This window comes from Rhipicephalus microplus, chromosome 2, assembly GCF_043290135.1.
Source record: "Rhipicephalus microplus isolate Deutch F79 chromosome 2, USDA_Rmic, whole genome shotgun sequence".
Lineage (NCBI taxonomy): Eukaryota > Metazoa > Arthropoda > Arachnida > Ixodida > Ixodidae > Rhipicephalus > Rhipicephalus microplus.
This window is the reverse complement of record NC_134701.1, coordinates 17508602-17523834: the sequence shown is the minus strand read 5'-3', so window position 1 is coordinate 17523834 and position 15233 is coordinate 17508602. Positions and strand designations below refer to the sequence as shown.

The 15233-nt window shown below is 41.4% G+C and overlaps 2 protein-coding genes across 6 annotated transcripts in view; one reads left to right on the top strand and one right to left on the bottom strand.

The window, feature by feature from the left end:
* The window catches only part of LOC119169192 (FMRFamide receptor-like), a 1338388-nt gene extending 1334459 nt beyond the window's left edge, over positions 1 to 3929 (bottom strand). For all 3 annotated transcript variants that reach the window (XM_075886260.1, XM_075886259.1, XM_075886261.1), the window contains exon 1: positions 3555 to 3929. The gene's annotated coding sequence lies outside the window, so the exon portion shown is untranslated. The remainder of the gene's footprint in view (positions 1 to 3554) is intronic.
* Positions 1 to 15233, top strand: part of LOC142796175 (uncharacterized) — a 436093-nt gene that overhangs the window by 126756 nt on the left and 294104 nt on the right. The gene's annotated exons all lie outside the window — the stretch shown is intronic.

The window sequence follows — 15233 nt, the reverse complement described above, 5'->3', positions numbered from 1 at the left end:
TAATAAAGTGTGTTTATCAGCCACAGTGGTATGAAAGAACTTAACTTGTATAGAAATTCAATACCTTTACTTATATCTGGTATTATCTTCGTTATATATTTCTTCCAAAACAAATCTTCTTGAAACCACGAACCTAGGGACCTCTGAGACCTGACCTGTTCAATTATATGGCACAAGTGGGGAATAGTCATGGCAAAATTTGCGGGCTCACTCATGGGTGAAAACAGCATGTGTATGGTGTATGCATTTAGGCACAACTTTTTGAGTTTTAGTCATGATGATAGCTGATTAAAAAAACTATTCACATTCCCTTCTTGGTCCGTAAGAGAAGAACCCTTCAAAAATATGTTAATATCATCCACGTATATTTCAAGTTTAGGGCACTTTGTACGACGCCTGGATGTTCCTTTGCTGTTTTCAAACGCTTTATTACTTATAAAAACAAGGATCCTTTCCCGACGTCAAGCCTGCCTAAAGCTAGTTTGCAGCAGAGATTGAAGCACCGAAGTGGCTCTGTGGAAAAATTCGGGGCTGGCACGTGGGGCCCCCGCGTTTGAATTCCACTGTGCCCTTGGTGTTATTTAGTCACTTGGTATTTTGTGCGCGGTAGTGGTTACGGACACCAACAGTACCGTACAACTACGGCGCAGACAACCAATGTTGTGATCTTATGATAGCTTTCGCTGTGATACATTGCCATTTATGCTGACGACACGACTGTACTGTTCGCTGGACAACAGTATCAAGAATTACAGTATACAGCAAGCACATGGCTATAGTGGCTATAAATATGGTTCAAAAGAAAGCGGTTTCAAAAAAAATTCACAAAAACTAAGCATGCATTTTTTATACTGCAGGATAAAAGCATCCACAATGATTTTTGTCATAGTGACAACGTAAACAACGTCTCACGCGGAATAAAGATTAACTTTCTTGAACTATTTCACGAGAGTACGTTGTGTTGAGGAACCAATTACGATTACCATTGCCAATTACAACCAAGATACAAATGTTGCTTTTCCATTCGCATTTTCCACTGTAACGTGGTAAGCGACTATAGAGACTAATGTTATGCATTTTTAAATGATAAAAATGAGCTTTACGTGATATCAAAATCTAACTTCTTGAAAGCACAAAAATTTAATTCCCAAGAAAGTGTTGCTCAACAATTATATCTAAGAAGTTACGAATTAATGTACACCGAAGTGTCAGAAATGGTCAATAGAGTCATGAACAAAATTACCCTATAATAATGCATGTAGCAGTTTTCGACATAAACACTGTAATTTTGATTGCATACAGACAAATTATGCCATTCAAAAACTTTTAGTTAATAAACCTTGTATGTCGAATACTCATTCACTTATTGATTTGCGAGTTATTAAAGATTATTAAAGATATTTACTTCGGAAAAAAGTCAAAGTAAAACAATGGCCGTATTTTGTCTTCCTATTCAGATTATCTTAGAATATTTTGCACCTCATAAACACTAAGAGCTAACAACAGCAGATTCCTTAAGGTATTGTGATCTATGTTTCATTTTGATGTGCCTTTTGCGTTTTACTTGTTGTTATGGCGTTTTCGTTCAAAGTAGTAATTCATAACATTCAGTAACCGAACTATTTTACAGCTTTCTACCGTACATTATTATCACTGAACAACACTGGTGTAAATATGTTGTGGCAACATGCGTTTTCTCGGGTGTGTTAAAACACCTTTACCATGAATTCGTCGTTCTGTAGCGTTTGCAATACACTTGAATAGAGTTGTTTTGATAACTCTTCCCACGCCCCTTTTGTACAGAATTGGATAAAAAAGCAAGTGCTGCTGTTTGAGGTTCAGAAGAGCTCTGCTAAGGAACGCTGTCGCTGCCGAGGCAAGCCCACCTCTCGAAACGTTGGTGCCAGTGATATTCCGTTTTTTTAAAGAATTATGTCATTTTTGTTCTGAGTTTGGTTCGTGCATATCAACGCCTATTCAACCTCAAGATCACTCAACCCGCCCATTAATTGTTCTCTCAATGGGAGTTGTTAAATGCTACAAGTTCAGGTTCATTCTCGTAAAAACAAAAACTATATATATTCTAGAAAATAATTGTTTAAAATGACTTCATTGCGAACATTGAGACACGCAGTAAAGGTTCTTTATTCCTTCAGTCTATCAAACTAAAGATATTTCATTTATATTAGCACAGACTAACTTTACATTTTAAAATAGAAGCAGCAAGTCATAAAAATTCCGTCCGACATCTCGCAATCTTGAAAGAAAAAAAAACTGCTTATCCTATCGGACCACTCGAAAACTGGTAAATGTCCCTAGCACACATAAAAAACAGAACATGCGCCTCCAACATACACCTTCCTCCCTTCTGAATACATTACCCTCTTCACACATTAAGCTTGATTGAACGAATCCGTAAAAAAACCTGCATCCATATATGTGACAATGTACATACTACCAAATACATGGTAGTTATACAAAATTTAACACCGGCTTTCGATTCTCTGTATGTCTATTTATTTCATTATTGGCGCTGTACATTCACACTGATGGTAAGAGCCTGCTTGCCTACTCTGCATTTGTTTTTTTTATGTAGAGTGTCGTTTGTTTTTGTTTTTCTGGGTACTTGAGACCTTGTGTTTGTGATTACTTACGTTTGAACTGACTGTCGCTGTTGCGTTGCGTTTAGGAACTGCGGTTCAATGAAGTTTTTTTATGGCAGCTTTTTCAGTGGCTTCCACGTTCCTGTAGTTGTTGGTCGAAGTAAATTATTTTAATATTACTATTTAAAATAATTTAACCCTCTTCATTAGTATATAATTATTTACCTATGTTACTAATTTGGCCAGGATCTTCCTAACGTTGCCAGCTTTGTTCTTTAATGGCAGTGGTTCAGTGAGAGAGAAGGTTTTGAAACGCCCGATAACTTTCATAAGTGCCAATAATACCTGCTTCATATCTTTAGAAATGAATAGCTAAGCCTGAAAAATATCCTGAATTACGTAATTGGCCTTTCGCCTAATCCAACTTCTGTAGGGGGCATTCGCAATTTACTAAATGTGCAGTCACATTCCGTGGGCTTGACTTCAAACATCTCGGTATGTATACATATACTTTTTTGTTGTGTGTGTGTGTTTAGCATTCACGAATGTTTCACCATGGCAGCGAAGCGCACTAACAGACATCGACTAGGAAAGTGCGCCTGCACTGAAATAGCTTTGCCGGGAAAGTTCCGACCGAAACTACTGGCTATAACTTGGGGCGAGAACATGGCTTCAATTGAAATTGACGAGACAGGCAACGCGCTATAGAAGGGGCTCAACACACTTTCGTAGACCTCAATCGCACACTGCATTCTCAGTGGGAAACAGGAAAATATTCATCCAGGAATAAATTGACGCCAGCGTGTTTTTGTGTCCACCTACATGACTCGTTCACCCATTAAATGATCATGAGATATAAAACTTACAGATGTTTCATACAATCATAATACACGAACTAATTTATGCACCCAGGCAATAAATCGAACATCAGTGAAAGTTTCTGACTCTTACCGTGCCACTGCTGCGTTTTTTCACACTTGTCTTCGTATCCGGTGTGACATTACACGTTATCCATGCGACTTCACCGCATACACATTAGTTCACAATGAGTCAGAATAATTCCAATGATTTCACCACTACTTCCATGAAGGACACTCGGCAAAACGTAGGCGGCTCCCAACTACCCTGCATGCACTGCTCCAAAGAAGCAGGTCCATGAATGAGCGACGCCGCACGAGGGTGGCATCATCCGAGGAGGAGCAAGACGGTCGCCTCTCGCAGAGACGCTCGGCAGGTCTGGCCGCAACTGGAGAACCACGTGCACTGACGCCACTCAATGCTCTAGGTGGCGTTGATCGCAGCAAGGTTGTGGACGCGCACTGGCGCGGCGCGCGTTTTCATTGGTCGAGTACAACCGTGATGAAATTGGTGACGTAAGAGTGCTGGCGCGCGCGCACTAGGGAGTCGCGCCAAGAGTGACAATCGACAGATGCAAGCGGCCGCTCGCAGTTGAGCGCGCCGAACTCACTGGTTTGAGCGAACTCTGCCCGAGATATTTCGTCCAGGAAAAAGAAAATTTTGCCTGGAAATTTGAGCTGTTTGTGCATTCTCGCCTATTTGAAATATTCAATTTCAATATTTCATTTTCAAAATTTGTTTTATTGTTTTCTTGTACAAGACACAAGAAACAAAAGGATGTTGGGGCTAAAGGCATATGGCCTGACAGAGCGCCCAACACCCTTGTACACAGTTCGTACATAAAAAAATAAAATTAAAAAAACAGATTTCGCGGCATCAGTCCTTCATGAACAAAAGAAGCAACAGAGAAAAGATAGCTGCCAAAAAATATCATGTGACATCGAATCTGACTGACTGTACAAATCTTGTAACATACTTACTACATAACTCACTTAAATAACAATCACTCAGGAACGAATCAGACTAGAACGTTAGAGACATGTGGTACATACCATTATAATTTATAGTTAATAAAATACATGCCGTACAAGATTTACATCACCCGACTACTACCATTGCTATCATTTGCTTTCATTTGACGTTGGTTCGCGAGGGCGCCAAAGTAGAGCTTTTCACAGCCCCCAAATATATTCGCAATCGCGCTTAGTTTAAATGGCAAGTGATGGGAGACCAAAACGCCAAATTTTTTTCGCTCATTTCTCAGTGGTCTGCGCAAACTTAGCTGACACTCACCGAGGCTTCCGAAGTTATTCCGCTGCTTGCTTTAGTTATGATAGCGAAACAAACTTTTGTGTGTGGAGCTATGAAATGCCAAATCCTCTAAAGTGCGATCAATAGATATGCGTCAATAAAAAAATAAAATGGGGCATTTTATCTTGAATTTCTCGACTTGTATGTGGTTTCTGCCTACACAACAAGCAAAGCACGATATTATCACGCTCTCCAACTACAGCAACATAGCGAACTACAGCTGATGAGCTATTATAGGCTGCACGTTTCCGTACGGCTTTAGTACTCAATACTTTCGATAGGAGGCGCTTCTAACGAGGCAGATAACATTTGTTATCTCCAGGGACTGGTAGCCAAATTAGAGGGGAGTCGACTCGGATTTAACCTCTCTTTTGCCAAGCAAGGAAAACACATTGAACAGTCATTACCAGCATTGGTGTATGCAGATGATATAGTAATAATAGCCGACAACAAGAATGATCTGCAGGGATTGGTAGGCATCTGTGGTAATCAGGGAGATCGGTTAAATTTAGAGTTCTGGAGGGAAAAATCGGCAATGGTGATTTTTAATGATAACAAAGGCTGTGAGCATAAGATACAGGAAGTCATGCTAGAAATGGTGGATAAACACAAATACTTGGGCGTATTGATTAATCACGGGGCTGAGTATCTAAGGGAGCGCAAAAGATACGTAATGACTAGAAGCCGGATTTTTAGGCACTAATAAGGTGTGTTTTTGGCGCCAAAGACAGGGAGTGGAACACCATTTTAGGCCCTCAAAATCATAATAGGCACAATGAAATTCTAAAAAATTTGAAATATCCCAAAACAACGACGTCGGTGACTTGTGTCTATAGCAAGAAGCAAACAAAACTGGTATTTAGGATAGCAGAGAGGTACAAACGATTGAACATAGGCATGCGTTTTCCGCGATATTCGCAGTATGTGGTCTTTCGTTTTATTGTCTAGCACTGTGCGTCAAGTGTGCACCATTCAATTAAGACTCTCATGGGTCTCTTTCGTTTCGTTGTGACTGGGAAGGGCAGTGCAGGAGCAAATAAAACGACCAAACCACTGATACCCCAGAAGACAGGCATGCCAGTTCTAATCACGTAGGACCAATTTCTACCCTATCGAAGAACATCTTAAAGGTCCCCACACTAGGTTCTAGCATTTGGAGCAAACAAGCGTAATAGTGCACTGGGCACTTCATATCATTCCTGTTAAGATTTGCAAATATAAATGTCGTGAAAAAACTCTCAATTTCTAATGAATGTCACCTGCCCTTCTCACGGGCGTGCGCCCCAAAATCTAGGGAGTGATGTACAGCAAGGAATGGTCCTGGTTTTACGTCGCTCTTTTACATTGACATTGGTGGGCTAACGTCGCATACTGTACGCTCTTCATCAGAATTTCGGTAAATGCTTGCTGTATCTATAAAATCAGACGAAAAATGTTCCGTCTCCTTATTATATTTTGCATTTGAAATGGTGCCTCATTAAGAATGTTGCACGTGTCATTATTATACTCGGCATGTGCAATTTTCGTGTTCTGTTGTGTAGCATGAATGAGGAGTACTTTGATTTGGGCTAGCTGTTTCATATCATTTTGAAAGGGAAGCACAAAGACAGAGGGAAAATAACAACAGCACTCTTTGTCTCTATGGCTTTCTTTTCACTGTGTCTTTGCACTGTTTTTTCAAAATCAGTATACTGAATGAACGCAGAGAAAAATAATAAAACATGCAAACAAAATATGAGCTTGTTGTTATTCTTATTTCTGTTTTGTATAGCCTCAAGATGCTATTGCCACGTTTAATTTCTCAAGTTTTGTTATCGCCCCAAACCACTACACAATTCTCAGCGCAAAACGCGCGTGCAGTTTTAGAGAAGCTTGGGACTTTAGTAGATCATTTCGATAAAATCACGCCCATTCTGCGAACTGTACAGATTATTCTGGAACCTACGCCACCACCAGCGATAAGGCTAGAACATTCGATGGCAAGATATAAATGCCGATGCACTTCGCCGCTTGTCAGTAGTTGATCGACGGCCGACGCTCCGTTCACTGCTATCTGTGCAAGACTGCTACTGTAATCGGACTTTCCGTTTGCCGGGCACAGGTTCGCCAAAAGAAACTGTTAAATCCCAACACAAGGTATCCTGTCTTCAGCCACGTCTTGACCCCGTGACACTATTCACTATTGGCCCTCGTTTAGCGTCCGCCTCAGTGAACCTGTGTGCTCGGCGGCTGACCCGATTGCCGCGGGTTTTATTGTGGCCGTGGTGGTCACATCTGGATGGATGCGAAAAAGTAGATGCCCGTGTACTGTGCAATGTTAGTGCACGTTAAAAAACACCAATTGGTTAAAATTTGCGGAGAGCTCTAATACGGCTTCCCTCACATTCGTATCGTGGATTTTTTTTACGTAAAACCACAAACACTACCATTGATACTACTATACTACTACTGGTACTACTACTACTACTACTACTACTACTACTACTACTACTACTACTACCCATTTCTCTTGCGTTCGTCTTCTCGTCACTCCTGCATCGTGCCTTCGCCAACCATGACAACGCTTAGCTTGTGTTTGGTGCGTCGTCTCTGATCCTAGTTTCCACGGAGCGACGTTGTGTATCGCGGTCACAACACGTGATCCTTGCCAGCCTTTCCTAAAGTACACGCAGTGACTGAAGCATCCCAGAGAAACTGGTAATACAGAACATAGAACGACGAAAAGACACAACATCGACGGCGTACGCGCACGAGTAGGCTGGGGCACGTCATGCGTGCGTGACCTTGCTGACGCACGTTGTTCTTGGTGCGTATGCGTCATGTGACTCTCCAGCCCCGATACCGAAGAAAACAGGGTAAGAATAAGGCTCGCGATGACAACATGGGACGAGAGGCAAGGGATTAAAGTTTGCTTCTTGGCATCATGCGTTGGTGGCTCGTAGCGAACCAATTTGAAAATTCAACATCGTAGAACATTTTTCATTGAGCGCGCAAGAACTTCTAATGTCCAAATACAACCTCTTAAGTCAGCTAGAGAGAGACGCTTTAAATGTAAATTACAAACAAAACAAAAGCCGCGTGCACATCACATTTTTTACCTTAAGGCGCTGCAGCAGATGGGTTACAATGCCAAAGAAAACACGCCTTCTTTGACACAACGCAATTTTTTCTCTTTATAAGCCATTTTATTCTGTCATAAAACTACCAAAAACAGAATTATTAGAAAATTTCTACCTGATACGACATTCTAAAATCTTAATTACTCTTGCGCGAAGGGGACTGTTTAGGTACATTCATTTTTGAATGTGAATTTAGCATGAAATCCTTGGCATAGGAGCTTTAACCGCAGCTTAATTGGACGCGATGATAGTATTTCCCATCCTAGTTAGTTTTTTATAATGCTACAGGTGTCATTTTTTAGTAATGGCTTACGACAAACCTTGAAGCTCTGTTCTGCAGTTTTTCATATTTGTCACCTAAAGACATATGACAAAGAATATGATATGGAACAAGCACATTCAAGCATACGGTCACTGTATGATAAATACACCGTTGATTGTAAACATGCCGGCGCCTGTCTCACGCTTCGCTGTATAAAGTACAACCATTTCGCGACCTTCGCCGCCACAAGCAGGGCAAAAATGCACGGCACGCATCTCAGGACGAGCCAAAGCCGAAAGTGTCTGCCATTCCTTATGTACACAAAGTTTCCCACTGCTTAAAAAAATCGTGGAAGAAACTGGGGTTAAGGTTGTCTTCACGGCAAAAAATAGGCTGAGCTCCCTTTGTAAAAAAGTAACAGCGAAGGATTTTTAGGTGTTGGGTGCAATAAAAAGCATGCAAGGATGTTTGTAGAATGTATGAGAGCTGTTGTATACCTGATTTATTCATCATGTGGTCGATACAACATCGCTCAGACGGGGAGCTGTCTGAATAATCGCCTTAGTATTCACGCAAATCTGATGGGCAGATCAGTGGGCAGCCACTCGGCAAATCACTGTTAGAATTGTGAGCGCACCCTGATTCGTGATGAATGCCAAGTAGTGGCAAGATATAAGGACCAGAGGGCACGTGAAATATATGAGGCTTTTGTGATTCGTAAAGCAGGAACTGAGTGTGTCAGTGCCCCGTCCGTAAGTCTGTTAGATAATGAATACAAGTATCTTTTCAGTTAAGTTGTCAAATAAAGATTGGAATAAGGTGATCTCGCACATACGCTATCATTTGTCTTTTCTTCTGTGTATGATCTCCTTGCCCTCTTGCCTGTATATATATTCCCGCCATCTGTGCAATAAAATTGGTTTTAAGTGTGTGCTCTGTCCTATGTCACTGTTCTATCTTCTTTTTCAAACGTTCTCTGCGCACTAAGTTAAGTAATGTTTTTTTTTTTTTTCAGAATGCAATACCAACCAGCTCAGGTAGCCACTCTTTTGAAGTTTGAAGTTTATTATTATTAACAGACTGGCGATACATAAAATGAAGAAGACGTTTTACAGACTAGGGGTCTTTTGCGATAAATGGCACATACCCACGTGATGGAATTGGCCGAAAATTCGACGTGAAGACTGTTAAATGTAATTTTAGGTAAGGTGTGTGCTTAAAAAACCGAAAGTAAACAAATGAAATGGCAATATTACGTAAACTATTTAATTCAAACTTTAAGTATTATGTTTATGAACTTGAATTTTATATTGCTGTTGCTGAAATGACGCCGAACAGAAGAAGATGCCAATGTTGTTATTGAGGGGTTGAGTCTAAGTTGACCAATCAACTTGCATTCTGTGCGCTATGTGCAGTGTCAATTCACTATGATACTGGCTGGCGATCCCTTAATAAATACTACTTAACATCTTTTGCAGTGAAGGCTGTTATGAGGTCACAAATCGGCGCAGCACCGTAGTTGCCCACCACCGCTGCCACCTCCACAACCGGTGTCCGTAACCACATCGCGCAAAATTGGCAAAAAACTAGTGCCAATGACACAGTGGGGCTCAAACCCAGATCCGCTGGGTTTCAGCTCAGTATTCTATCACTGAACTACGCCGATGCTTGGGACTTGTTGGCAAACTTGCCCTAGGCAGGTTTGATGTCGGGAAAATAATCGCGTTATTATGAGTAACAAAGCGTTTTAGACCAGCAAACGAACAACCAGGCGTCACACAATGCGAATATTGTAAAGAGTGAGTCGTTCAATGCTCCAACCCACTACAAAAGCTTGCTCTTGATCACCTTAACCCGACTCTGTGCCTCCGCAGCGGCCGCCACCTTCGTCCAGCCACCGGGCTTGAAGACGGCGCGCAGTCTTTGCAGTCTTCGCAGCCCACGCTAACACCATCCTGTGTGATTTCGTCTCACCTTGTAGACGTCGGCACATTTCGCTGAACCGACAAAACTTACTTCGCCGAATGGCTCACTTTATACAACCGCGTGAGCAAGCACTACAGGTGAAACGAGACGCTTATGCATGAACATCCCATTCTACCTCAAATATACGGCACGTGAGCGGTACGAGATGCATGAAAACAACTGACAAATTGGGACGTGTGCAAGCAGAAGCTCCGCGATTTGTTCTGCTCGTCTGTTGCTCGACAATTGGAAGCAAGACAGGAACTCGTATCGCATGTTCAATCGTCCACTGTATCATACGTCGCCTGAATTCAAGACGTGTCAGCCCAGTGCCGCATGTTTAACAAAGACATGTCAGTGGCAGACAAGGCCAGATACCTAATTTCACGGCTGTGCAACACAGTTGCAGAGCCGTGAAATTAGGTATCTGGCCTTGTGTATCTGTGTTGCACTGATATGACCGGCTATTTATGATGTACACCATATGGGGCATCTATGTGCACTTCTGATTATGTTGCGTGGTTTAACGCAGATTCTTTTTTCTACATAATTCAGTTGGTTCGCGATAAACTTTTATTGTTAGCTCACCGCTGCGTTCTCGTCTCTTCTATCCCCTCCTATCGTTGGCCCTGTTAAGCACTTTCTTCGTCTACTATGCAGCACCAACCAGCCCAACCAGACACTCTTTAAAGGTCAACAATGTAATGAATGGCATCGCGGACGATGTTTTCAGCATCCTCATGTGCAAGAACTGTGCTACGGTTGACTCAATCATTTCTGAATGTTGGCCCTTTGAACAAGCTAAATGCAGGCGAATTATTGAGCGCTTCAACCGACTTCCTAATACCGCTGCGACTTTCTCGTGTGAAGATCCTACACTGCCACGGGCAGACATAAATTTCACCATCTTTACGATTGTTTGCTAGGAGCTGAAAGCCCTGAAACCCAACCAAGAGTTTCAAGTGACCACCGTCAAAATCGCGGACAGTATTCTCCACCATGATTCCCCAATGACCAGCGTTAGTACATTCCAGCACGCTGTTCATTTACTTAATGCGAACCCACCTACGCAGACATCGTCGCTCAGAGAAGCTTCTCCAGCCGGTCACCGTCACCTCGGGGTCGCCAATTACGCTCCCCTCAGCGCCGTCGCTCTTCGTTCCAGGCTTATTCTAGACACCTCCCGGAACACTATACAGTGTAACTCATTGAAGTGACGCTGCTCTGGCGACTCAGGCCCAAACCTTCCACCGGCCACTAATCCCTAACGAATATCACTTGCTGTCCTCTTCGATGACCTGGCCGTTACAGTACTGATCGACACTGGTGGGCATGCATTTCTCATGAGCTTAGTTAAGCTACGATCCCGCCTTAAGAAAGTTCTTACTCTCGCTGTGTTCCGGACAGTGCGCGTGGCCAATGGAAGCCGAACTTCAGTCCTCATGGTATGTGCACTGCCCGTGTAACTGTTCCAGCCCAACAAACTTCAGTGCATTTCGCTCTTCTTGGCGCTTGCCTGCATGATGTCGTTTTTTGCATTGATTTCTGCCCTCATGAATTTTTCGCCGGTATTTTAAGGCTCGAAATTACTTTGTGTGGTAATGCCCTCCTACAACTGGCACTCGGCTACGGCCCATGGAGTTTCAACGACTACCACCTCAGGCTGCTGTGTGCGCACCTATGTCGCCGTTTCCATTATTCCATCACGTCGACTACTTGGTAGCTGCCCTCATTCACATCTCTCTTTCCGGCAACAAAGCCATTCTTAACATTGTGTTTGTCGCCAACAACGGGACACTTCTTCCTGTCCTGAACTGCTCAACGTCAATGGACGCTGATGCTGATGCTGATGACCTCTGATGGATGGCGCTTACCCACAAAGGGGGATGGGCCAAGAACCGGGCGGCAGGATACTTAAATGAAACTAAACTGAAAATGAAGCCAATCTGAAAAAGTAGCTTAAAATAATACTACCAAAAAACAAAAATGTGTGCTGAGCAAGCGGTCAAACCACCTTTTGTTTTTGAAAGACATAACTACGAATTATAAACTGAAGATCCGGAAAGGGTAGTGGTTCACTAGCATGGTAATCTTTTAGTTGCGTTGATGTAATCAAACACAGCGGAGCATACATCCCTGTGGCAGTAACCGAATGAAGTTCCGCCAAGTGATAAAATTACTGGTAAATTTACTTGTATTCCTAGCTTTTGTAATGGGGCTACTAAAAATCTTTTTCTCTGATAAGAATAACGATGACAGAATAAAAAGAAATGTTCAATTGTTTCAATTTCGTTGCACCAAATGCATAGCGGTGACGCCTTGAGCTGAGCTTTATTAAGGTAATAATTTAGTTGTGGAAATGCACAGCGCAATCTGGTATAAGTGACCTCTAACTGGCCAAATACACACCACTGTTTATTCCAGCAATAGCTCAAATGCTCGAAATCTTTGAATTTATCCAAATTACCTTTTCTCCATTGCAGGCAAGCATTTCGGAACCTTAGCGCGGTTACGTAAGCCGTATCTGGCAAAACTGGGATGGTGGGCCCACCCAGGGATACTGCTGCTAAAGAGTCCGCCATTTTGTTCAAATATAATCCGCGGTGGCCTGGTACCCATAGCAAATGCAGTTTTTTTACGTTTTTCGGTACTAAATGCCGAAACTTATTCATCAGCTCTGAATTTACTGCCGCAGAAAGTGCATTACAAACTGATAACGAATCTGTAATGATAACTGCTAATGACTCGCTTGAGGGTAATTTGCGTAGGGCAAGAACAATGGCCAATAATTCTGCCATTAATACCGGGGTATAATCTGGGAGTCGAATCGAAAAGGGCCAGTCCAAAGAAGGAGAAAAGATGCCAACCCCAGCCTTTTTTTTTTTGACACAGATGCACAGTCGCTATGATATTGCTCATCTCTAGGTAGGCTAGATAATCTGCTAACTGGTCATTTAAATACCTATATGCCAGTTGTTTCGCGTTATGAGGAAATATATCATCGAATTGTATGCTAAGCATTGACTTTAGGTTGTGTATTGGACCAATATGTCTAATTTTTACATTCAGTTGCTTTAGTAGCGCTTGTGCAAATACTATTTGCGGGGTGTGTAGTCGCAACCAATGGGTTTCGAAAAATAAAGCCGATTCTTGAATGAAAGCGTAAAATGAGAGTCTTTGGTGTGAGCTGTATATCTTTAAGAATGCTTGCACAGTAAGAATTTTAAACCTATTTAGCAGAGAAGGTAGGCGAGCTTCCCTATACAACACGTTATTTGCAACAAACTTTGGTAGACCCAGACACAAACGGAACGCTTCTCTTTCCAGCAGTATTAGGGGTCTCACTTTATAGGCTGCGCTGGACGCTTTTTCGTCAACATATCGCGCTTGCAGGGCTTTCAAATGTCGAAGAATGCTCAAGTTCTCCTTTCATTTTTGATGCAAACACTTTGATCAAAACTGTCATGTCCGCGCACAAAAAAAAAGGATTTCTGTACAAAATGATATCTGCTGACCTCCTATGTTACCTTCCCTATTCGAAGCATTTGGCAGTGTTTCGTTTTCTTACATTAATATTTTTCACATCGATGGCCATCCTCTGAGCTGCACAATTGTTGTAGCCTATTGCATCGACACCAGTGATGTCAGTCCCCTTCAAGAAAGTTCTTTTTCATTCTCTTCACCAAAACTCCCAAAATATTACATTTTGGATAATTCCCTGAGCTAAAAGCTGTAATCACACAGCTTGACTTGGGTCCGGAATAGGAATTGCATGGCAAACAAGCGACAGCTGAAAACAATTTCAAACACATAGGTAATGCAAAAAATTATTTAAACGAGCATAATAAAATAGTCGTACAAAGCATCACAGGCACATAATGTTTTCATAAAACACTGATGAACTTTAAGCTAACTGGACGATCAAATTTTAATTACACAAAAATATAGCAATAATACAAGTAAAGATTGAATTAATAAATTAAGTTACACAATCAATTTTGGAAACAAACTACATAAAACACTACCGCCATCAGAACGTTAAAAAACAAAAAAACTTTTCTTATACAGCTATATACACAGATAAGTAGACAAGCTTTTAAAATAACTAAACACGCATAAACGTTAGTAATTCAGATACATTTCACGTAAGGTACTAAGTGCAGGTATAAGTGAATATTTATAATTGTTTGGATTATCATTATCATCATCATCATCATCATCAGCCTGACTACGTTCACTGCAGGACAAAGGCCTCTGCTGCAGTGGCCTCTCCTGCAGTGGTTTTGATTATATGGGAGGCTATATTAGAGTGTAGTCTATAGTGGGTGCCAAAACGTAGTATAAGCCAGTCTCCAATATTACTAGTGTTCATAACGTGATTGTTGCTCTGAAGAAAAAAAGTTGACTCAGTAAATTGTTTAAATGTGGAAGGACATAAATAATAAGATTGCCGAATACGGAAATCATGCACTTAATGAATTTTGTTTATATGAAAGTGTGACGACGTCAAAAATAGGTAACAGCTGTTTGCATGTGATGTATGGCTTTCTTTTGCAAAGTTAATATTTTATTCATGCTCCGTTGAGTAGCAGCAAGGCAAACGAGACTGCAATAACTTAGATGCGTTTTAAACAGTGCTTTATATTTTTAAACTTTATTTTTATTGGGAGAATTTCTCGACAACGCTACACAGGTCGCATAGTTAGAGAAAATTAGATAAGAGATAGATGAGATTGAAGAGTCACATCAACAATCTTATTTTTTTTCGATAATATCTATTTTGGTCTGCACACAATATATTCTGTTTATCGTTCAAAACCTTATTTCTTTAATGTTTGGCTGATAATGACAATGGTGCAGTATTACAGTAGAAACGATTACAACTTTTTGCCAACCTATCTGTGCCTGTGCCGGAAAACAATACAGTAGCGTCATTAGCATAAATCGTGAATTTTGCTGACTTGCTATTGTTACAATGTCATTTAGAAACACTAAAAGGGAAATCTAATACACTTGTATGCGGGACGCCTCTCCTGATAGGCGATTAAGAGGAGTGAATGTAACCTAAACACTGATACATATAATTTCATTAGGTGTGTAAAACATCGTTGGCGC